Source organism: Panthera onca, chromosome D2, assembly GCF_046562875.1.
Source record: "Panthera onca isolate mPanOnc1 chromosome D2, mPanOnc1 haplotype 2, whole genome shotgun sequence".
Lineage (NCBI taxonomy): Eukaryota > Metazoa > Chordata > Mammalia > Carnivora > Felidae > Panthera > Panthera onca.
Genome location: NC_138349.1, coordinates 26,399,749 through 26,423,388, shown reverse-complemented (window position 1 = coordinate 26,423,388; position 23,640 = coordinate 26,399,749). Strand labels below are relative to the sequence as shown.

At 40.9% G+C, this 23,640-nt stretch overlaps 1 protein-coding gene and 1 pseudogene across 1 annotated transcript in view; one reads left to right on the top strand and one right to left on the bottom strand.

Annotated features, from left to right (window-relative positions):
• NT5C2 (5'-nucleotidase, cytosolic II) overlaps positions 1-23,640 on the bottom strand; it is a 148,973-nt gene that overhangs the window by 104,550 nt on the left and 20,783 nt on the right. The gene's annotated exons all lie outside the window — the stretch shown is intronic.
• Positions 931-13,766, top strand: LOC144613194 (small ribosomal subunit protein uS17 pseudogene; annotated as a pseudogene).

The window sequence follows — 23,640 nt, the reverse complement described above, 5'->3', positions numbered from 1 at the left end:
AAAATCTACTAGAAAAATGGGCAAATAATATAAATAGGCAGTTCACAGAAAATACAAATTGCTAACAAATACACAAAAAAGTACTATCTCACTGGTAACCAAGGAAATGGAAATTAAAACTGAGATTGGCAACAATTTTCAATCTTCATAATATCAAAAGAATATAAATTGGCATCTCCACTTTAGAGGGCAACTGAACAACATCTATTAAATCCATGTCTCAGCAATACCACTTCTACTTATCTAACTGTATGTAATATGGAGGTGTGTATAAGGATAATTACTATGATATTGTTAAAAAATAAAATGTGAGGGTGCTGGGGTGGCTCAGTCAGTTGAGCGTCCAACTTTTGATTTCAGCTCAGGTCATGATTTTACTGTTCATGAGATCCAGCCCTACATCAGGCTCTGTGCTAACAGAAAAAAGTTAAATAAACTTAAAAAATAAAAAATATTTAAAGTTAAATAAATAAAGTTAAATAAACTTTAAAACAGTAAAAAATATTTAAAGTTAAATAAACTTTTAAAATTTTTTAAAAATTAAATTTAAAGAAAGAAAATGTGGAATCAGCCTTAATGCCCATCACTAGGGGAGTGGCTAAATAAAATTTAGAATGCTCATAATGGAATTCTGTAGAGGATTTAAAAGAAGTGACCTTGATCTATATGTTAATATAGATTTATCTCAAAATCATATAGCTGAATGTAAGCAGCAAGTTGCAGCATGATATATAATATGTATATTATATTGATATTTTAAAAAAATCTTCCTCAAAATGGATAACTTCAGTCTAATTATGAAAAATCATCAGACAAACCCAAATCAAGGGATATTCTACAAAATACCTGACCTGGACTATTCAAAAGGATTAAGGTTGGGGTGCCTGGCTGGCTCAGTTGGGAGAGCATGAGAACTTAATCTCGGAGTTCGAGCCCCATGTTGGGTGCAGAGATTACTTAAAAGTAAATAAATAAATGAACTTAAAAAAAATGGAAGCCTTTAAAAAAAAAAGCGTTAGGGTCATGGAAGTCAAGGAAAGACTGAGAACTGTCACAGGCTGGAGGAAGCTAAAGAGAAAACTAAATGCAATGTTGGATCCTGGAACCATAAAAACACATTAGTGGAAAAACTGGTAAAGTTTTAACAAAGTTTATAATTTAATAGTATATTGTACCAGTGTTAATTTCTTAGTTTTGACCATTAAACCAGAGTTATGGAACCTGTTAATATTAGGAGAGGCTGAGTGAAGGTATACTGGAACTTTCTGTTAAGATCTTTGCAACTCTTCTGTATATCTAAAATTATTTCAAAATAAAATGTTAAAACACTTTGCAACTCTCCTGTAAACTAAAATTACTTTCAAAATAAAATGTTAAAATAGACATAAATACCATTATCTCTTATCAACACTGCTATAGACAATGTTTGTATCCCCTTCTAAATTCAGATGATGAAACCTAATGCCTAATGTGATGGTGTGTAAAGGTGGGGCCATTGAAAGGTAATTAGGTCATGAGGGCAGAGTCCTCATAAATGGAATGAGTGCCCTTATAAAAGAGACCCCAGAAAACTTCCTACCTTCTCTGCTCTGTAAGGACAAAGTAAGAAGACAGCTGTCTCTGAACCAGGAAACAAGCCTTCACCAAATCTGCTGGTGCCTTGCTCTTGGACTTCCCAGCCTCTAGAACTGTGAGGAATTTTATAGGCTACTAAGTGACTGGTATACTATTATAGCACCCCAAACTAAGACAATCACACATTAAATTTGTAAAAGATTTTTAAAACAGGTTATAAGGCTACATGCCAAACTCATCAGAAGTTATCTCTAGGGGTGCCTGGGTGGCTGTCAGTTAAGCATCAGACTCTTGAGTTCCGTTCAGGTCATGATCACACAGTTCATGAGGTAGAGCCCCACATTGAGTTCTGTGCTGACAGCGCAGAGCCTGCTTGGGATTCTCTCCCTCTTAGGATTCTGCTCCTCCCCCACTTGTGTGTGTGTGTGTGTGTGTGTGTGTGTGTGTGTGTCTCAAAATAAATAAATAAACTTAAAAAAAATTCTCTCTTAAAAAAAAAAAGCTATCTCTATCTCTAAAGATGGGGTAAGGGGCCAAGATTGGGGGTAAGTTCAAGGGGAGTTTAATTTAGTTTTACTGTTTCTGAAGATAAGTGTATTCATGTATTGTTTTTGTAACCAGAAATTATTTTTTTTTTTAATTGCAGAAGAAAGGAAAAGGACAGGGCATTTGGCCTTATGACTCCTTCTGGAGTAAGACAAGCCATACCAAGTATGAAAGAACTGAACCTTCTAACAGAAGAGTGGGGAGCCTGAGGAAGCAAAGGAGCCTTAAGTGGCTTGCTTGTGATCTCTAACTTGGCATGGGCTGAAGGGCCTGGGCAGTGAGTGCTTAAAAAGAGAGGCCATTCTACTGTGGCCTTGGATGGCCTCTCACCAAACTTCCTGCCCAGCACCCACATGGCTGTCCCACCCCTCTGATTAATACTATTTTCCCCAGAATACCATAAAAGTCTGAGTCAACCAGAACGTAAGCAGCATTCACAGGTTACTCATCAGTTTTCTGCTCCTTGGTAGAAACTCTCAGAGAAACGCAAACATTGCTTAACACCCTGGCCTGGGGCCTAGAAACAACCTCCTGCTGCCCAAAACTCTTTGTCCCAGGAAGTGTTCAATCTTAGATCCAATCAGCCACCTCATTTGTCTCCTCTGTTTTTCATCCTTCTTTATCTAATAGCATAGGATCAGCACTTACCATGATAAGTGCCAGTACAGGCATTATGGAAGAAGCCAACCATAAAATGTTTAGTCTAGCTAGAAATGTCTATTTCTAGTCCAATTTGAGAGATGGGACATCCATGTAAGACTTAGAAGGACCTACATTTATTCAAAAACATGCAGTGAGCTTCTACTCTGTGCCTAATACTGATCAATAGAGACGTGGGTTTCTGCAGGAGGTTTCTGACTGCTTGGAAAGATGAGCTTTAAATGAATAATTATTTTATCACAATTTTAGGGAAGTGATATTCAGGAAAAGTAAAAGATACAATGAGGGAAAACAAAATAGGGGCTAGGTTTTGGGATAGGGAGAAGGTCAGGAAGGGAACTTTCCCTAAGGAAATAACATCTCACCTGAGACCTGAAGGATGAGTAGGACTTCAACTAAAAAGAGAGAGGGGCTTGCTTGGAAGAGTGAGGATTCCTGAAAGAGGGACCAGTAGATACAAAGGCCTGAAAGTAGGGATGAACCTGTGTATGTATAAAATGATCTGAAGCCTAGAGAGAAAAGGCAGAGAGAAAAGGAGAAAGTGGCAAAAAAAAAAAAAAAAAAAAAAAAAAAAAAAGGACCTGGAAAGAGGCAGGATCAGACCTTGCAGGGCACCGTAGACCAGATAAATGATTATCTTACCCTAAGTGTGTCGAAGAGTAATTGAGGCCATAAAGTGAAGGAGTTGCACGGATCAGCTCTGCAGTTTAAATGAATGGAATGTAATCAACCAATCGTCTCAGGCATTTATGAAAATTATTTCATTCCGGGGCACCTGGGTGGTTCAGTTGGTTGAGCGTTGGACTTCGGCTCAAGTCATGATCTCTCAGTTCATGAGTTTGAGCCCCGCATGGGGCTTGCTGCTGTCAGCACCCAGCCTGCTTCGGATCCTCTGTTCCTCTCTCCCTCTGCCCCTCCCCCACTTATGCTCGTTCTCTCTCTCTCTCTCTTTCTCTCTCTCAAATAAATAAATAAAACTATTTCTAAAAAAGAAATAATTTTCTTTTTATTATTGAGAAAGACAAGATCTGCAAGTTCTATGACAATCATTTCATTTACTGAACATCTACCAGGTGGTAAATACTGGAGATCCCCTATCCACACTTTACCCCAGAGTTGCTGAACATCTATTTAGGTAATTAGACACTTGGGTAAAACATAAAGGCAGGTCATTATATTCCAGATGCCTAAGAGCTTCAGAGTTTCAGGAGAGATGGATTCCAGAGCAGACAGAAGAGTCAGAATCAAATACATAGATGTGCTACTTCATACCTATGAGGATAGCTAAAGTTAAAAGGGAAAAAAAAGCAACATAACAAGTGTTGACAAGGATGTACAGAAACTAGAACACTCTTGCATTTCTGGTAGAAATGTAAAATGGTACAGCCTCTATGGAAAACAGCTTGGTGGTTCCTCAGAAAGCTAAACATAGAATTACCTTACGATCCAACAATTCCACTTCTGGGTATATATCCAAAAAGATTGAAAATAGGGACTCAAACAGACACCTTTATACTGATGTTCATAGTAGCATAATTTACAGTAGCTAAAAAGTGGAAGCAACCCAAGAGTCCATTAATACATGAATGGATAAACAAAATGTGGTACATACATACAAAGGAATGTTATTCAGCCATAAGAATGAATGAAGTTCTGGTACCTGCTACAACCTGGATGAACCTTGAAAACATTATGCCAAGTAAAATAAGCCAAACACAAAAGGACAAATACTATGTGATTTCACTTATGCGAAATATCTAGAACAGGCAAATTCATACAGACAGAAAGTAGATTAGAGATTACTGGGGGCTGGCAGGGGAGTTATTACTTAATGGGGACAGAGTTTCCATTTGGATCATGGAAAAAAAGAGTTTTGCAAATAGACAGTGGTACCTTTTTCAGGCAGTCAGGAAGACGGCAGACATTCAGACAGAGTGTGCCTACCAAAAGCAGCCAATCATCTTTCAAAATAACAAAAGGGTTCTGCTTAGAGAAACTGGCAAGGAGATGCTCCCTCAATACTACAAAAACACTGGTCTGGGCTTCAGGATGTCCAAGGAGACCAGTGAGGGCACCTAGATCATTAAGAAAAGCCTCTTTACCAGTAATGTCTCCATCAGAGGGCAGGTTCTGTTTGGCATGGTGACCAAGATGAAGACGCAGAGGACCACTGTCATCTTCCAAGACTACCTCCACTACATATCAAAGTACAACCACTTTGAGAAACCCACAAGAACATGTCTGTGCACCTGTCCCCCTGCTTCAGAGATGTCCAAATTGATGACATAGTCACAGTGGGTAAGTGCAGGTCCTTGAGCAAGACTGTGCGATTCAATGTGTTCAAAGTCATGAAGGCCGCTGGTACCAAAAAGCAATTCCAGAAGTTCTGAGACTAGACATCTGCCCACGCTCCTGATGAAAATAAAGTTATTTTCCCTGTCGAAAGGAAGGAAGGAAGAAGAAAAGGCAGTGCTGATGGTTGCACAACACTATAAATGTACCTAATGCCATTAAAATGTTTAAATGTTTATTTATTTCTTTTGAGAGAGAGTGAGCACAAGCAGAGTAGGGAAAGAGAGAGAGGGAGAAAGAGAATCCCAAGAAGGCTCCACTATGTCAGCACAGAGCCTGATGTGGGGCTGCATCTCAGGAACCTTGAAATCATGACCTGAGCCAAAATCAAGAGTCAGGATGCTTAACCAATTGAGCCACCCAGGGGTCATTTTTAAGTGTTTTAAAAGTTTAAAATGGCAAATTCTGTTATATATATTTTACCACAGTGAAAATTAAAAAAAAAATTTTTTAATTTATTTTTTAATTGATTTTGAGACAGAGATAGAGAGCAAGCAGGGGAGGGGCAGAGCAAGAGGGAAACAGAATCCCAAGCAGGCTCCACACCACCAGCACAGAGGCCCATGCAGGGCTGGAACCCCCCAACCACAAGATCTTGAGCCAAAAGCAAGAGTTGGATGCCTAACCGACGAGCCACCCAGGCGACCCCAAAAAAATTTTAAAGGAATTGAACACGTATTTATATAGGACCATTTCCTCCGTGTCCACTGGGCTCCTTCCATATGGCCACTTTTCAGTTCCCGGTCCACATGTCCTTGCTTATACTGTTTCCTCTGCATGAAAAGCTCTTTTCACCTTTTGAACCCTATTCATCTTTTAGGTGTTAGCTCAAATGTTACTTGGAGAGGTCTTACCACTCTCTTTACCCTGGTATTTTCTTTCATGCTGTCCTTTACTTCCCCATCTCTCCAGTTCCCTTCCCTTCCCACAATCACAATTAAAGAAGTTTTTGTGTGAATATGTCTTTAATATCTGCCTGCTCATTAGGCTGTAAGCTCCAGGAGGGCATGGACAGTATCCATCTTGTCCACTGAGAAGGGATACAATGCCTACCTAGCCCAGGTAGGTGCTGGTACAGTGGGGATTGGGGATTCCATATATTTTTTTAAATAAGTTAATTAATAACTAAATGAATGTGTGGTAGGATTGTGAGTGGATTTTATTTTAATGCCTTCTACAAGGTTGTGTCTTGATTAAATTATTTTTAAAAACGGGGGGTGGGGGGAGCGGGGGGAGCACACCAGAGCTCTCATTCTTTCATCCCTGTGCTCTACCTTGTGAAGTCCTAAGCATCTCTTGGAGCAGGAACCTGAGCCAGACACTAGTACAATCTGTTTCCAGATAGATCTGATATGTTGCCAACTGTTCCAACCTTGGAGTCTAAATGTCCACCTAAATAAGTGATAAGTTGTTGGACTTAAAATGGAACACCTCTGGGGCACCTGAGTGGCTCAGTCAGTTAAGTGTCTGACTCTTGATTTCAGCTCAGGTCATGATCTCACAGTTTGTGAGTTCAAGCCCCTAGTCAGGCTCTGTGCTGACAGCAAGGAGCTTACTTGGGATTCTCTATCTCCCTCTCTCTCTGCCCCTCCCCCACTCGAGCTCTGTCTCTGTCTCTCAAAAATGAATAAACGTTAAAAAAAAATTTTTTTTAAATGTGTTTGAAAACTACCAGTCCAGGCTCTGGAGGACCTCTCAGAAGGACTTTGCATGGACTCAGGTTCCAAGCTACAAGGTCTTACTGATCTTATCCAAAGTTCATTGACTTTGCCGCTGTTGTCTTGTGCTCCGTAAAAGGACATTTGCCCATTCTGATTCTTCCAGTGGTGTTGTGGAAAGGCCTCAAAAGAGATCACTGACAGCAGCTCAATACAGACCAGGCAGCTTAGTCCACAGGCAGCTTCTGTCTATGGAATCAGAGGCTAAAAATAGATCATTACAAGCCACAAAAGTCTTAAATTGCTTCTAACTAGGCAGCATGGTGTAGGGATTAAGAAAATGGATTCCCGAGCCAGACACTCTGGCTTGAACTTCTGGCTCTGCAGCTAACTAGCTGTGACCCTGGACAGGTTTCTTCATACTCTCATATCTTAGTTTTCTCCTCTTCATAATGGAGGTGGAGATAATAATAGTGTCTACCTCATAGGCTTGATGAGGATTAAATGAGATCATATTTGTACAGCATTTGAGACAGGGCCAGGCATCCAGTAAGTACTATATAAATAAATAAGTAGCAATGGTACTTTTCTTTCTGTATGAATTTATGAATGGCAAAGCCCAAATCCTGGCATTTTAAGTCTTCTACTGTTTGATGTTTTACCACTACTGTCGAGGTGAGGCTCTTTCTGCAGCCTCCCACACCTCTGAGGAATTGGGGTCACATGGCCCTCTGAAATGGTAAGTGGTTACCAGATCCTGGATTCCTTCACTCAGTAATATTTCAAAAGCAATTTTGGGGGTTCCCATAGGGTGGTCATCTTTGGATTATGCCATTCAGGACATTAAAATAAACTGCCATCTACTATCATTACTATTTCATGAAAGGCAATTTTAACACCAAAAAAGTAGGAAATAGGAAAAACATAATCTCAGAATAAAAGGCAGGGCTTCTTCAACTGTCCATTGATGGATGAACGGATAAAGAAGATGTGGTATATCTATACAATGGAGTATTAACTCGGCAATCAAATAGGATGAAATCTTGCCATTTGCAACTACGTGGATAGAACTCAGATGGTATTATGCTAAGGGAAATTAGTCAGTCACAAAGACAAATACCATATGACTTCACTCATATGAGGAATTTAAGATATAAAACAGATGAACATAAGGGAAGGGAAGAAAAATAATATAAAAACAGGGAAGGGGACAAAACATAGGAGACTCTTAAATATAGAGAACAAACAGGGTTGCTGGAGGGGTTGTGGGAGGGTGGATGGACTAAATGGGTAAGGGGCATTAAGGAATCTACTCTTGAAATCATTGTTGCACTATATGCTAACTAACTTGGATGTAAACTCTTTTTTAAAAAGGCAGGTATTCTTTTTGTTTTAAGTTTATTTACTTATTTTGAAAGAATGAGAAAGAGAAAATGAGCTGGGGAAGGGCAGAGAGAGAGAGACAGAGGGAGGAAAGAGAATCCCAAGCAGGCTCCATGCTGTCAGCACGGAGCCTGACTTGAGGCTTGATCTTATTAACCATGAGATCATGACCTGAACTGAGATCAAGAGTTGTATGCTTAACTGACTGAGCCACCCAGGCACCCCAAAAGGCATGGATTTAAAGTAAACTGAGCTTAGTAAAAAATCAATACCCTTTTTTGTTCCTTTGTTGTTTAATCTTGAACCAGCAGCCAAGAGCCAACTCTTGTCTAAGACCCAGCATTTGGTTAACACTGCTCTACACAGCCCTTCTGAGTGTTCTTGAACATCCTGGACACTGTAACTAAATATACCTTAAAGCTAGTCCTGAACACCCCAACTTTATAAAACTGAAGTTGTTTGCTAATAATCCTGGAGAACACTGCTATGCTCAGAGTAGATGGGCCACAACTGGAAGGGGTTATTTTAGTTGTTCCCTGTAACACAAATTGGGTCATTTAGAACCTTGGCTCTAATTCCAAGGAGTCAGGAAGGCCTCTGAGCTACCCAAGTGTTTTAGAAAGTCCCTCCCAGTTCTGCATCCCCTTTACTCTCATACCACTACCATACACACGAGGCTTCTGAAACCAGATGTGTGAGCAATTCTCTGTAACAACTGAGTATCAACAATTTAACTCAATTCTGACACTTTGCCTTGAGAGTGTCCAGATCCCACAGGGTAAGGGCTCAGTCTCATGAGACGGCTCCCCACTTTGAATGCCAGTCACAAGCAATAGGTGCCCAGCTTATTATAACTTCTGTCTGACTTAGCTACAGATCAAAGGTTCTCATGACCTCTTCCCCCTTGGATTCAATTATTTGTTAAAAGAGCCACTCACAGGGGTGCCTGGTTACCTCAGTCACTGGAGCCTGCAACTCTTGATCTCAGGGTTGTGGGTTTGAGCCCTAAGTTGGGTGTAGAGATTACTTAAAAATAAAATCTTTTTTTTTTTCAAGTTTATTTATTCATTTGGTGTGTGTGTGGTGGGGGGAGGTGCAGAGAGAAGGGGAGAGAATCCTAAGCAGGTTCTTCACTATCAGCCTAGAGCCAGACGTGGGGCTCAAACTCACAAACCATAGGATCATGACCAGAGCTGAAATCAATAGTCAGTGCTCAACCCACTGAACCACTCAGGCACCCCCAAAAATAAAAATTTTTCTAAGTTTATTTATTTCTTTTGAGAAAGAGAGAGAGAGAGCATGAGCAGGGAAGGGGTAGAGAGAGGGAGAAAGAGGATCCCAACCAGGCTCCACATTGTCAGCTCAGAGCCTGACACAGGGCTCGAACCCACAAACTGTGAGATCATGACCTGAGCCAAAACCAAGAGTCAGACGCTTAACCAACTGAGACACCCAAGTGCCCTGCAAAAATAAAATCTTTAAAAAACAAATGAAATGAAATAAAATAAAATAAAATAAAATAAATAAAATCTTAAAAAAAAAGAGCCACTCCCAGAACAAACACCTACTTGTGTTTATTAGTTTATTAAATGACATGATAAAGGGTACAGATGAACAGCTGGATGAAGAGGTTTGGGGAGGTTCCCACACACAGGAGCTTTTATTTCCATGGAGTTGTCTCCCAGTATATTGATGTGTTGTATTCACCAACCTGGAGATTCTCTGAACCCCACACTGTGGGGATTTTTATGGAGGCTTAATCATGTAGGCATGATTGACCAATTCTATTTTTAGCTCCTTGCCCTTTGTAAGAGAATGAAGGGAAGGGCTGAAAATTCTAAGCTTCTAATCATGGATTGGTCTTTCCAGTGATCAGCCCTCATCCAGGAGCCATTTATGACTCTATGAGAGTCACCCTCATTAGAACAAAAGACAGTCCTATCACCCAGGGATTACAAGGGTTTCCGGAGCTCTGTACCAGGAATCAGGAAAAGGGAACAACATGTATTTTCTTCTCTCTCACAGTGAGTGTGCAGGTTTTCTTCCTAGACACAGTAAGAGAGTCCAGGAAGGAGAGTCAGGGTTCAGGGACTGTCATGCTGATTCTGCTGCTAATCTACTGTGTAATTTTGGTGAGGCCCTTAACCATTCAGAGACCTGTTCTACTCCTCTACAAAATGGAGGCAATAATACCTGCTCTGCATTCCTCAAGGTTGCTATGGGAATCAAACAAATAATGGCTATGAATATGGTGTTAAAGCACTGTAAAGGAATGAGTATTTGTTAACTCTCAGCCCCTACCCCCTTCTAGTCAGGGCCTCAAGTTTCCCTACTAACTTAATGCCAACGATCCTTTCCTCCACCCTCTTCTTTAGCCTGACTAGGACTCCATAGCACGACACTCCAGGGGAGACTTCTAGGCCTTGGTTTAGAGCAGTGTGGTAAGGAAGAGCTGATTTTTTTTTTCTCCTTCTCAGAGCCTTGGTCTCCAAAGTCTCTCCAGATGGAGGGAGCTGAGCTCCTAAGTATTAAACACTCAGGAACCCACAAACACTCTTGGAGTTCCAGCTAAGTGAGCCTGTCCAATAATACTTCCTGCTAAACTAACAAAGGGTGATAGCAGGAGAATGCTGGGAGACATTCCATTCTCCTGCCTCCAAGGAATCTTGGCAGCTCAACTTTCTAGTGCGTTATATCTGGAAGAAACTTTAGATCAGTGGTTCTCAATGCTGGCTGAACATTAGAATCACCAGGGGAGCTTTTAAAAAATATCCATGCCAGATTGTATCTCACACCAATTAAATCAGAATCTTGGGGGGAGGGACCTAGACATCAGTATTTTTAAAGCTCCCCAGATGATTGCAATGTGCAGCCTAGTTTGAGAACCACTGTCATAGATAATCCAGGTCAAACACCTCATTTTAATGAAGTAAAAATAGGTCCTGGGAGTTTATGAGTTTTGTGCAAAGTCATACAACTGGTTAGAATTTGAAATATCAATTCAATAAGTTGATGATAATAACAGCTAATTTTTGTTGAGCATTTACTGGTAAGCAACCTGCACTTTATAAACATAATCTCACTTAATCATCACAATAATCTTAGAAACCTGAGAAACCTCAGAAAACTGAGGCCCAAAGGTTTTAGTTCACTCAAGGCCAAAGCAACTAAAGTGGTGGAGATCCCCATTCAACAGTTTAACCAAATTTGAGCAGCATGCAGTTGACAAGATAGGGATAGGGCCAATGCCATTGAGGAATTTACAGTCTATCTGGAGAAGGGTTGCCTCCAGTTGAGCGTCAGTTGAGCATCTGACTCTTGGTTTTGGTTCAGGTCATGATCACAGGGTCATGGGATAGAGCCCTGCGTGGGGCTCTGCACTAAGTATGGAGCCTGCTTAAGATTCTCTTTCTCTCTCTGCCTCTGCCTCTGCCTCTCTCTCCTGCTCTCTCTAAAAATAAAAATTTAAATACACACACACACACACACACACACACACACACACACACACACACACATTATAGTCTACCTGGAGAGACAGGAAACAGGTGAGCCAAAAATTAAACCAGTTTGATAAGTGTGATAGTAAAAGTAAACAATGGGGGGCACTCAGGTCATGATTCCACGGTTCAGTCTGTGAGTGAGCCCCGCATCGGGCTCTCTGCTGTCAGCACAGAGCCTGCTTCAGATCCTCTGTCCCCCTCCTTCTGCTTCTCCCCTGCTCATGCTATCTTTCAAAAATAAACATTTTTTAAAAAATGGGCAGAAGACATGAGCAGACATTTCTCCAAAGAAGACATACAGATAGCCAACAGACACATGAAAAGATGCTCAACATCACTCATCATCAAGGAAATGCAAATCAAAACTACAATGAACTATCACCTCACACCTGTCAGAACGGCTAAAATCAAAAACACACGAAGCAACAAGTGCTGGTGAGGATGTGGGAAAAAAAGGATCTCTCATGTGCTGCTGGTGGCAATGCAAACCTGTTCAGTCAGTGTGGAAAAAACAATATGGTGTTTCCTCAAAAAGTTAAAAATAAAACTACACTATGATCCAGAAATTGCACTACTAGATATTTACCCAAAGAATACAAAAACACTCATTCAAAGGGATATATGCACCTCTATGTTTATAGCAGCATTATTTACAATAGTCACATTATGGAAGCAGCCCAAGTGTCCATTGACTAATGAATGTATAAAGAAGATATGGTATATGTACACAATAGAATATCATTCAGCCATAACAAAGAATGAAAGTTTGCCATTTGCAATGACATGGATGGAGCTAGACAGCATAATGCTAAGTAAAATAAGCCAGTCAGAGAAAGATAAATAGCACATGATTTCTCTCATATATGGAATTTAAGAAACAAAACAAACAAGCAACGAAAAAAAGAGAGAGAGAGACAAAACAAGAAACAGACTCTTAACCATAGACAAATTGATGGTTACCAGAAGGAAGCTGGGTGGGGGAATGGGTGAAATTGGTGATGGGGGTTAAAGAATACACTTATCATGACAAGAACCGAGTAATGTCTAGAATTGTTGAATCCCTATAGTGTACAACTGAAACTAATATAACAACTGGAATTAAAATAAAAAACAATAAAAAATATTTGTGCATTGAGGTACACTATTAACAGAGTAAAAAGGCAACCCATGGAACAGGAGAAAATATTTGCAAATCATATACCTGATAAAGCATTACTATCCAGAATATATAAAGAAGTGCTAGCACTCAACAACAAAAAACAAACAACCTGATTCAAAAATGGTCAAAGGACTTGAATAGACATCTCTCCAAAGAAGATGAAGAAATGACTTACAAGTACATGAAAAGATGTTAAGCAAATCATTGGGGAAATGCAAATCAAAAACACAATAAGAAACATATGGGCAACTAATCTTTGACAAAGCAGGAAAGAATATCCAATGGAAAAAAGACAGTGTCTTTAACAAATGGTGCTGGGAGAACTGGACAGCAACATGCAGAAGATTGAAACTAGACCACTTTCTCACACCATTCACAAAAATAAACTCAAAATGGATAAAGGACCTGAATGTGAGACAGGAAACCATCAAAACCCTAGAGGAGAAAGCAGGAAAAGACCTCTCTGACCTCAGTCATAGCAATTTCTTACTTGACACATCCCCAAAGGCAAGGGAATTAAAAGCAAAAATGAGCTACTGGGACCTTATGAAGATAAAAAGCTTCTGCACAGCAAAGGAAACAACCAACAAAACTAAAAGGCAACCAACAGAATGGGAAAAGATATTTGCAAATGACATATCGGACAAAGGGCTGGTATCCAAAATCTATAAAGAGCTCACCAAACTCCACACCCGAAAAACAAATAACCCAGTGAAGAAATGGGCAGAAAACATGAATAGACACTTCTCTAAAGAAAACATCCGGATGGCCAACAGGCACATGAAAAGATGCTCAACATCGCTCCTCATCAGGGAAATACAAATCAAAACCACACTCAGATATCACCTCACGCCAGTCAGAGTGGCCAAAATGAACAAATCAGGAGACTATAGATGCTGGAGAGGATGTGGAGAAACGGGAACCCTCTTGCACTGCTGGTGGGAATGCAAATTGGTGCAGCCGCTCTGGAAAACAGTGTGGAGGTTCCTCAAAAAATTAAAAATAGACCTACCCTATGACCCAGCAATAGCACTGCTAGGAATTTACCCAAGGGATACAGGAGTACTGATGCATAGGGGCACTTGTACCCCAATGTTTATAGCAGCACTCTCAACAATAGCCAAATTGTGGAAAGAGCCTAAATGTCCATCAACTGATGAATGGATAAAGAAATTGTGGTTTATATACACAATGGAGTACTACGTGGCAATGAGAAAGAACAAAATATGGCCCTTTGTAGCAACGTGGATGGAACTGGAGAGTGTGATGCTAAGTGAAATAAGCCATACAGAGAAAGACAGATAACATATGGTTTCACTCTTATGTGGATCCTGAGGAACTTAACAGAAACCCATGGGGGAGGGGAAGGAAAAAAAAAAGAGGTTAAGTGGGAGAGAGCCAAAGCAGAAGAGACTCTTAAAAACTGAGACCAAACTGAGGGTTGATGGGGGGTGGGAGGGAGGAGAGGATGGGTGATGGGTATTGAGGAGGGCACCTTTTGGGATGAGCACTGGGTGTTGTATGGAAACCAATTTGACAATAAACTTCATATATTGAAAAAAAACACAATAAGATATCACCTCACAGCTGTAATTAAAATAAAAACACAAGAGTAAGATGGCCATTATTAAAATAAAAACACAACAGTAGGATGGCCATTATTAAAATAAAAACACAACAGTAGGATGGCTGTAATTAAAATAAAAACAACAGAACAAAACAAAAAAACAGAAAGTAAGTGTTGGCAAGGACTAGAAAAATTGTAATCTTTGTGTATTGCTAGAAGGAATGTAAAAAGGAATACTATGGAAAATGGAAGTTCCTCAAAAAATTAAAAATAGAGGGGCGCCTGGGTAGCTTAGTTAAGCCTCAGGTCATGATGTCATAGTTCGTGGGAGCTTCATGACAAACTCTGTGCTGACAGCTTGGAGCCTGAAGACTGCTTTGGATTCTGTGTCTCCTTCTCTCTCTTCCCCTCCCCCATTTGTTCACACGTGCTCTCTCTCTCTCTCTCAAAAATAAATAAGCATTAAAAAATTTTTAATTAAAAATAGAATTACTGTATGATCTAGCAGTTCCACTTCTGGGTATGTACCCCCAAAAAAACTGAAAGCAGGGGCACCTGGGTGGCTCAGTCAGTTAAGCATCCGACTTCAGCTCAGGTCATGATCTCGTGGTCTGTGAGTTTGAGCCCCACATCAGGCTCTGTGCTGACAGCTCAGCACAGAAAGGGAGGTGATGATGGTGCAGATGGTGTTGAGCGTGTCTTCCCTCTGACACGAGGAGGGGCACCACTCTGTGAAAGGGAAAGAAGGGAAGCCACTTGTGGGCTGGGGCTTAGAACAGAGATCTGGGAAACCACGATCATGAGAGCAGGTGAACCAGGAGTGGGGAAGTGAGCAAACTGAAAGGCAAGGAGTTCTGGCCAGAGACCTGTACATTGGCACTTCTGAGCTGGAGCAGTCATGACAACGTCCAGGGTGTGCCTGGCTGAGGTGGCAGTTATGTCACTAGAGTTAAAAGGTCAAGAATTATGAGATGGATTACCTTACAGGAACAGATCTAAGATGAAAAAAAAAAAAAAAGCCTGGTGGGTTCTATTCTCAAAAAGATCAAGAGGAAGCAATTCCCTGGCTTAATACAGAATCACATTAGATTTTTAAAAAATAATTCCAAGACCTAAATTGTGACTAATCTAACTACCTCTTGCCAAAATGTAAATCTATAGCTTCCTCAAAGGTAGACCAAACATTTAGACCAAGTAACAGACTGAAACCGTGAAGCAGGAAACCTGCACGATAAATCCTGGCCCTAATAGCTACAAAATGGGTTAGATCTATCCTTCTGAGTTAGACTACGGCCTGGCTTCCATTCATTCATTCATTCATTCATTCATTCAACAAACATGCCCTATTTTTGCCAGGGTTTTTACTAAGCCTTAGGGATGCAAAAATGAGTCATCTGTTGTTTTTATGGAGCTCACAAACATGTACAGTGCCACCCCTGACCCAATATGAAAATTCTAGAGCAAAGGTAGGTAGAAAGTGCAGTGGGATTATGTAAACATAAAGAAAGGAGGCTAGATGTGGGAGAAGCAACACAGAAGAGCTGATATGTGAGATGAGCCTTAAAGAAGGAGCAGAGTGTCCCAGGCTAGGAAGTATAAGAAGGGCATTCTAGAAGAGGAACAGCATGAGAAAGGACAGTAAGGGCCCAAAGAGTCAAGAAACTTAATCTGGTTTGGCAGAGCAGTAGTTCTTAAAGGGCAATCTGCACAAAAATCAGCCTTGGTATAATTCAGTGTAGGTTCTCAGGACCCATGAACAACTGATTTTGTGGGCTTAGGCATCTGGATTTTATTTTTATTTTATTTTTAAAATTTTTTTATGTTTTTATTTATTTTTGAGACAGAGAGAGACAGAGCATGAGCAGGGGAGGGGCAGAGAGAGAGGGAGACACAGAATCTGAAGCAGGATCCAGGCTCTGAGCTGTCAGCACAGAAGCTGACGCGGGGCTCGAGCTCACAGACTGTGAGATCATGACCTGAGCTGAAGTCGGACGTTTAACCGACTGAGCCACCCAGGCAACCCTAGGCATCTGAATTTTAAAACCAGCATCCTCGATGATTCTGAAGAAGGTGGTCCATAGACCACACTGAGAAACCCTGGGCTAGAGTATAGAGTGCATGGTAGGAGGAAGGAGAAGGGCTTGGGATGAGGCAGAAACTTTGGTCAGGACCATATTGTGCTAAGGAGTTTGGAGCTCAATTTTACAGGCAGTGAGGCACCCTCTGGGAGCGTCCTGATGACATTAGTTTTAGAAAGCCCAATGTGGAGGCAGTGCTGGGCAAGAACCTGGAGAGGAGGGTCAGTACATCTAGGCAAGACATGAGGAGTTTCTTCAAGAGAAAGTGCATTATTCAGAAATCAAACCACAACAAGGACCCTGAAACTACCACTCTCTTATCAGCTGGGGGCTGCCAGGACATCCGCATACTTCTAGGGGACAGAATCTCCCCTAAGCAGAGAGCAGTAGTAACCACAGTGGCCCACATTACTGCACATGGGCCTATGCCGCAGCCAGGCTGGGGGACACTCCCTGTGGTTGTCAGGCTTGTGCTGAGTCATCTCTCGTAAGAACGAGTTTCTCAGAGCTCCTGGGATCTTGCTTCACAAGCTGCTGGTTGGCTTTCCTGTGGTTTCCAAGCCAAGCAAGGAGAAAAAAAGTATATATATATATATATATATATATATATATATATATATATATATATATATATATATATGTATGTATTAACCAAAGGTACTTCTAGGGCACAGGTCTCACAAATCATGGTGCCCAGGACCCCTCCCCTTGCCTCTCCCCTCGTATTCTTTGCTCTAGAAGCTAGGATAAGCTGCCGATTGCCCAGTTTCATAATCTTCTTGGCCACTCTGCAGCTAAAGGGCAAAAGTGAACAGCTACCTGTACAGATCTGAGGCTAGAAGGGACTTGAAGATAGATAACCTGTGTTCCTGGGAGGGGCTGGCTGACCTGAAGCTTACTTCACCACCCAAGCCTGGCTCCTGGGGAAGGGCTCTCACTGGGCCACACTGCTTCTTAGGGTAACTTCCTGCTTGATTGGCATGAAGGGGTGACCTTACACAAAACGACTCCCTTTCCTGAGCTTCAGATTCTTCTGTAAAATGATGGAGCTGGACTCAAAGAACTTTATCCAGTCCTATATCATTCCTTGAGTTGAGATGACCAAGCTGAATACCTCTGCTTCTTGACTCCTCCCTCCAGTGCCCCCAGGAGAGCCAGGAGCTATTTCAGGTCCACTCAGGAGGAACCCAGCCATTTAACTTATTACTTTCTGAGTGTTCTACTATGTGCAGATAATAAGAACAGCCATCAAGGGTGCCTGGGTGGCTCAGTCAGTTATGCAACTCTTGATTTCAGCTCAGGTCATGATCTCCTGGTTTGTGAGTCCAAGCCCGCATCCAGCTCCATGCTGCAGGGCTCTGTGCTGTGGGGATCCGTGCTTCGGGGACCTATGCTGACAGCACAGAGCCTGCTTGGGATTCTCTCTCTCTCTCTCTCTCTCTCTCTCTCTCTCTTTCTCTCTCCCTCTCTCTACCCCTCCCCCATTTTCTTTATAAAAAATAAACATGCATTTAATTTATTTTTTTAAACACACATTAAAAAAAATAAGAACAGCCATTATTTCCAAGTGCTTACTATGTACCAGCACTATGTTAAGCATTATACATTTATATTATTTGCTCATCACAACATCCGTAAGATGTAGGTATTGTTATTATCTTTATCGCACAAATGAAAAAATTGAGGCTCAGAGAGATTAAGTAACTTGCCTAAGAACATTCAGCTGGTAAAGCACCAGAGCCCCTATCAGCTCCAAAGACCATGGTCCTTCCACGCCATCACACTTCATAGTACTGGTCAACCAAGGATCAGTTAAGTATAGATCACAGACAGTAGTGGAGTTGTTGGCGCTAGGGAGTGGGGTGTAAGGACAGACCAAATGATGAAATGACTTGTTAAATGGGAATAATAATAGTACCTACCTCAACTGGTGGTTGGCAGAATTCAACTAAATAATTAGTAAATTCATAAATGCTTTAAAAAATAGCTACTAATATACAATACGTATTAATGAATGTTATATAGTAATTGCCGTTTTTAGTTATTGTTTTTTCTTTTTATGTCCCTATAATAAAACCCTGGTTTCTCTTGGATTAGATCATAATTTAACATTGTCTTGGTTTTTTTTTTTAATGTGTATTTGAGAGAGAGAGGGAGGGAGAGCGAGAGCATGTGCAAGCAGGCGGAGGGAGGGAGAGAGAGAGAGAGAGAGAGAGAGAGAGAATTCCAAGCTCGATGGCTTGATCTCATGAACTGTGAAATCATGACCTGAGAGGAAATCAAGAGTCAGACACTTAACCAAATGAGCCACCCAGGCACCCTGTCTTGGTTCTTTAGTTGTTTGTTTTTGTTAGCAGTTGCCATTTGAGAAAAATTTTTAAATGTTTTTATTTATTTTTGAAGGAGAGAGAGAGACAGAGCATGAGTGGGGGAGGAACAGAGAGAGAGGGAGACACAGAATTCGAAGCAGGCTCCAGGCTCCAAGCTGTCAGCACAGAACCCGATGCAGGGCTCGAACCCACAAACTGTGAGATCATGACCTGAGCCAAAGTCAGACGCTTAACTGAGCCACCCAGGTGCCCCTAGTAGTTGCCATCTGAAAATTGTGGTAACATATACATAAAGTTTACCAGTATAATAATTTTTAAGTGTACAGCTCAGTGGCATTAAGCATGTTCACACCATTGTGCGACCATCACTACCATCCCTCTCAAGAACTTTTTCACCTTCTCAAACTTAAATTCTGCCGTTGGTTTTCAATAATTACTCACTTAACTCTTACATTAAATATTTTTATGCTCCTATCTTCTTAACAAAAGGCTGTGGGCTGTAGTGGAGAACATGGGATGGAGATTACAACCCTGGGTTCAAATTCAGATTCCCTCGCAGTATTTGAACTTGAATAATTCACATAAAACTCTGAACACCAGTTCCTCCTTGGAGATGAGACTAATACATGGAAACCCCACAGCGTTACGGTTAGCATTAGAAGAGATCACCAAGGGAAAGTATGTTGCAACCTCCATGCAACGCGCTCCAGAAATATATGACCTCTAGATTGGTGGATAGATAGTACTTTTAAGCTCCTAGCTCAGCTCCAGGCATAAAATTGGAACTCAGAAAAAGTTCTAAATGAATCACAAAGAGAGGTTTCAAGCCGCTGGGTCATACTGCCCCCTGGTGGTAGCCAAGAAACGTGCAGCGTCTCTGGCCTCTTGGGTACTCTTGGGGCTGATTGGGTAAGATCAGGGTGGGCTGGGAACTCAGGGAAACCCAAGGTTCCCTCCCCAAGGGGCTTTTCCTTCTCACCTAAACACACATATTATCCCCAGATATTCCTCAGCTTCAATTCTTCGTTCCAAAAGGGCTGCTCTCCTTTCCATATGCCTTTCTCTTACCGCTTCTGCTGATGCTGTTCTACTTCCCCACCGGTGGCTCATCCAAACTCTAAATCTCCTTCAGACCCGCGCAAATCTCACCTCCTCCAGGAGGCCTCCCTGCAACCCACCAGCCAGGCTCTCCCTCAGCCTTTTTTAAAACCTCTACAGAACTCACAGCCTGTATTTAATTATATGTTGTGTGCAGTTCTCTCCAAACTTTGATTCCTTGAATCAAATTTCCTGGTTTTCTTACCTTAGAGGAGAAAGCAGGAAAAGACCTCTCTGACCTCAGCCGTAGCAATCTCTTACTCGGCACATCCCCAAAGGCAAGGGAATTAAAAGCAAAAGTGAATTACTGGGACCTTATGAAGATAAAAAGCTTCTGCACAGCAAAGGAAACAACCAACAAAACTAAAAGGCAACCAACGGAATGGGAAAAGATATTTGCAAATGACACATCGGACAAAGGGCTAGTATCCAAAATCTATAAAGAGCTCATCAAACTCCACACCCGAAAAACAAATAACCCAGTGAAGAAATGGGCAGAAAACATGAATAGACACTTCTCTAAAGAAGACATCCGGATGGCCAACAGGCACATGAAAAGATGTTCAACGTCGCTCCTTATCAGGGAAATACAAATCAAAACCACACTCAGATACCACCTCACGCCAGTCAGAGTGGCCAAAATGAAGAAATCAGGAGACTATAGATGCTGGAGAGGATGTGGAGAAACAGGAACCCTCTTGCACTGTTGGTGGGAATGCAAATTGGTGCAGCCGCTCTGGAAAGCAGTGTGGAGGTTCCTCAGAAAATTAAAAATAGACCTACCCTATGACCCAGCAATAGCACTGCTAGGAATTTATCCAAGGGATACAGGAGTACTGATGCATAGGGGCACCTGTACCCCAATGTTTATAGCAGCACTCTCAACAATAGCCAAATTATGGAAAGAGCCTAAATGTCCATCAACTGATGAATGGATAAAGAAATTGTGGTTTATATACACAATGGAATACTACGTGGCAATGAGAAAAAATGAAATATGGCCTTTTGTAGCAACATGGATGGAACTGGAGAGTGTGATGCTAAGTGAAATAAGCCATACAGAGAAAGACAGATACCATATGGTTTCACTCTTATGTGGATCCTGAGAAACGTAACAGAAACCCATGGGGGAGGGGAAGGAAAAAAAAAAAAAAAAAAAAAAGAGGTTAGAGTGGGAGAGAGCCAAAGCATAAGAGACTGTTAAAAACTGAGAACAAACTGAGGGTTGATGGGGGGTGGGAGGGAGGGCAGGGTGGGTGATGGGTATTGAGGAGGGCACCTTTTGGGATGAGCACTGGGTGTTGTATGGAAACCAATTTGACAGTAAATTTCATATATTAAAAAAAAAAAAAAAAATTTCCTGGTTTTCTTAATGTTTCCCTCAGTCTTCAGAGCATGAACTGAAGAGATGGTCCCGGTTCCTTAAAAGCTATATACGTTTCTGAGTGCCTAGGTACAGCATGCTTAGATATATGGGCCAGGTGCAGCACTGGGTACTTGTACAAACATGCCTTCAATCCTCATGATAATTCTTTTTTTTTTTTTAATTTTTTTTTTAACGTTTATTTATTTTTGAGACAGAGAGAGACAGAGCATGAACGGAGGAGGGGCAGAGAGAGAGGGAGACACAGAATCGGAAGTAGGCTCCAGGCTCTGAGCCATCAGCCCAGAGCCCGACGCGGGGCTCGAACTCACGGACCGCGAGATTGTGACCTGAGCCGAAGTCGGACACTCAACCGACTGAGCCACCCAGGCGCCCCAAGCCTCATGATAATTCTAATGCAACTCTACGGCCAATTACATATTTCAATTTGTAGAGAAAAAAACTGAGCCTCAGAAAGGTTAACTAACTTGGTTAAAGTCACATGGCTACTAAGTGGTAGAGTATGGGTTTGAGCCCATGTGTGACTAATTACAAATCCACAGAATAAATTCCGTCTCCCGTGCCAACTCTTCTCAATGATCAGCACCTGCCTGGCATTGTAACTTGGGAAGGAATTCAGAACACCGGGGCTTAGAGGGTTAAGTGGTGAATTTGATTAGTAATGTCTGTCATGTGTAAGGAATGGAGAATGGTGACACACAAGCTTTGTATTTGCCATCCATTCTCTACCCCATGCTGGATGGGTCTATAGGAGGATACTCCATCTCATTCTGGACATAGATTTAAGAAAGCATGGTATGTGGAATAAACATGAGATTTAAATTAAGACTAACCTGTATTAAACTTCAGCTCCACCAGTTTCTGGAACTTTAAGTTGTTAATTGGCCTCATTAAGCCTTAGAGTCTTTAAGTGTGAAACGTAGATAATAACACCTGGGTTATAACAAACAATTAGGAGGAAAAACAAACCTTTGTTCTTTTCACAAGGTTGAATGGAAGCTCTGAGACTTATTTCTCTAATTATCACAAGAGCCTTAATTTTGAGAGAATCTCTGAAGGTGTTGCTATAATCTACCTATTATTTTAAATCTATGTTTATGAGACAGAGAAAGAGAGAGAAAGAGCGAACACATTCCCCTAAATGAGGAAACAGAGGGGAAAAAAAGCCTTCTGTAAACACCTTTGGCAAACTCCCTGGAATAGAGTAAGTGCTCAACTGGTGTTTCTTCCTTCTCCCCTTCCTTTAGAAACAGCCTGATTCCTGTCAGGCAGTAGTTTGGAAGGTGTTGTCCTTCCTAGGAAATAATAATTGTATGTCAAAACTGTCACAAAAATAAAACTTTAACATGACAAGACCATCTAATAACCACTAGTCTCCAAATGTGATGCACTAGGAAGGACATAATATTGGCTACATCATGTTACTGCCCAAGGTGTCTAACTTGAAACTAAACATGAAAAAAGAGTTAGACAAAAATAAAACAACTGGGCTGAAAAAACAAACAAACAAAACACAACTGGCCTGGATGCTTCAAAGTATCAATGTAAAAAATACCAAAGAAAGGGACACCTGGGTGGCTCAGTTTGTTATTTACCCAACTCTTGATCCCAGCACAGGTCTTGATCTTAGGGTCGTGAGTTCAAGCTTTATGCCCAGCATGGCCCTACTTAAAAACAAAAACCCGCACACGCACACACACACACACACACACACACACACAAAGACTGGAAAACTGTTATGGATTAAGAGAGATCAAAGAGATAGATCAAATGCAGTGTATGATCCAAAAACAAAAAACAAAAACCGCTAAAAAGACAATTGGGAAATTTGAACATGAACACATATGTGTATATATATATACACATATATATAATTTATATATGTGTATATATATATAATGTGTGTGTGTGTGTGTGTGTGTGTGTGTGTGTATATATATATGTATGTATTAGAACATGTATCCATGTTAAATTTTCCAAGAATGATAATTATGTTGTGGCTACGTATGAGAACATGCATGTTCTTAGGAGATACTTGCTAAAGTATTTAGGAGTGAAGTGTCATGATGCCCACAACTAATTCAAATGGTTTAGGAAAAGCTTTATGTATGCACATATTATCTGTATGGAGAGTGAAAGCAATTATGGCAAAATGTTAACAATTCAATCTAAGGAAAGGGCATCTAGTATTCATTGTATTACTCAAAGTTGCCTAAAGATTTGAAATACTTCAAAATAAAAAGTCAGGAAATATATGTATATATTAAACTAGAATGAATATATATATATATATATATATATATATATATATACACACACATATATACATATACATATATACTTTTTT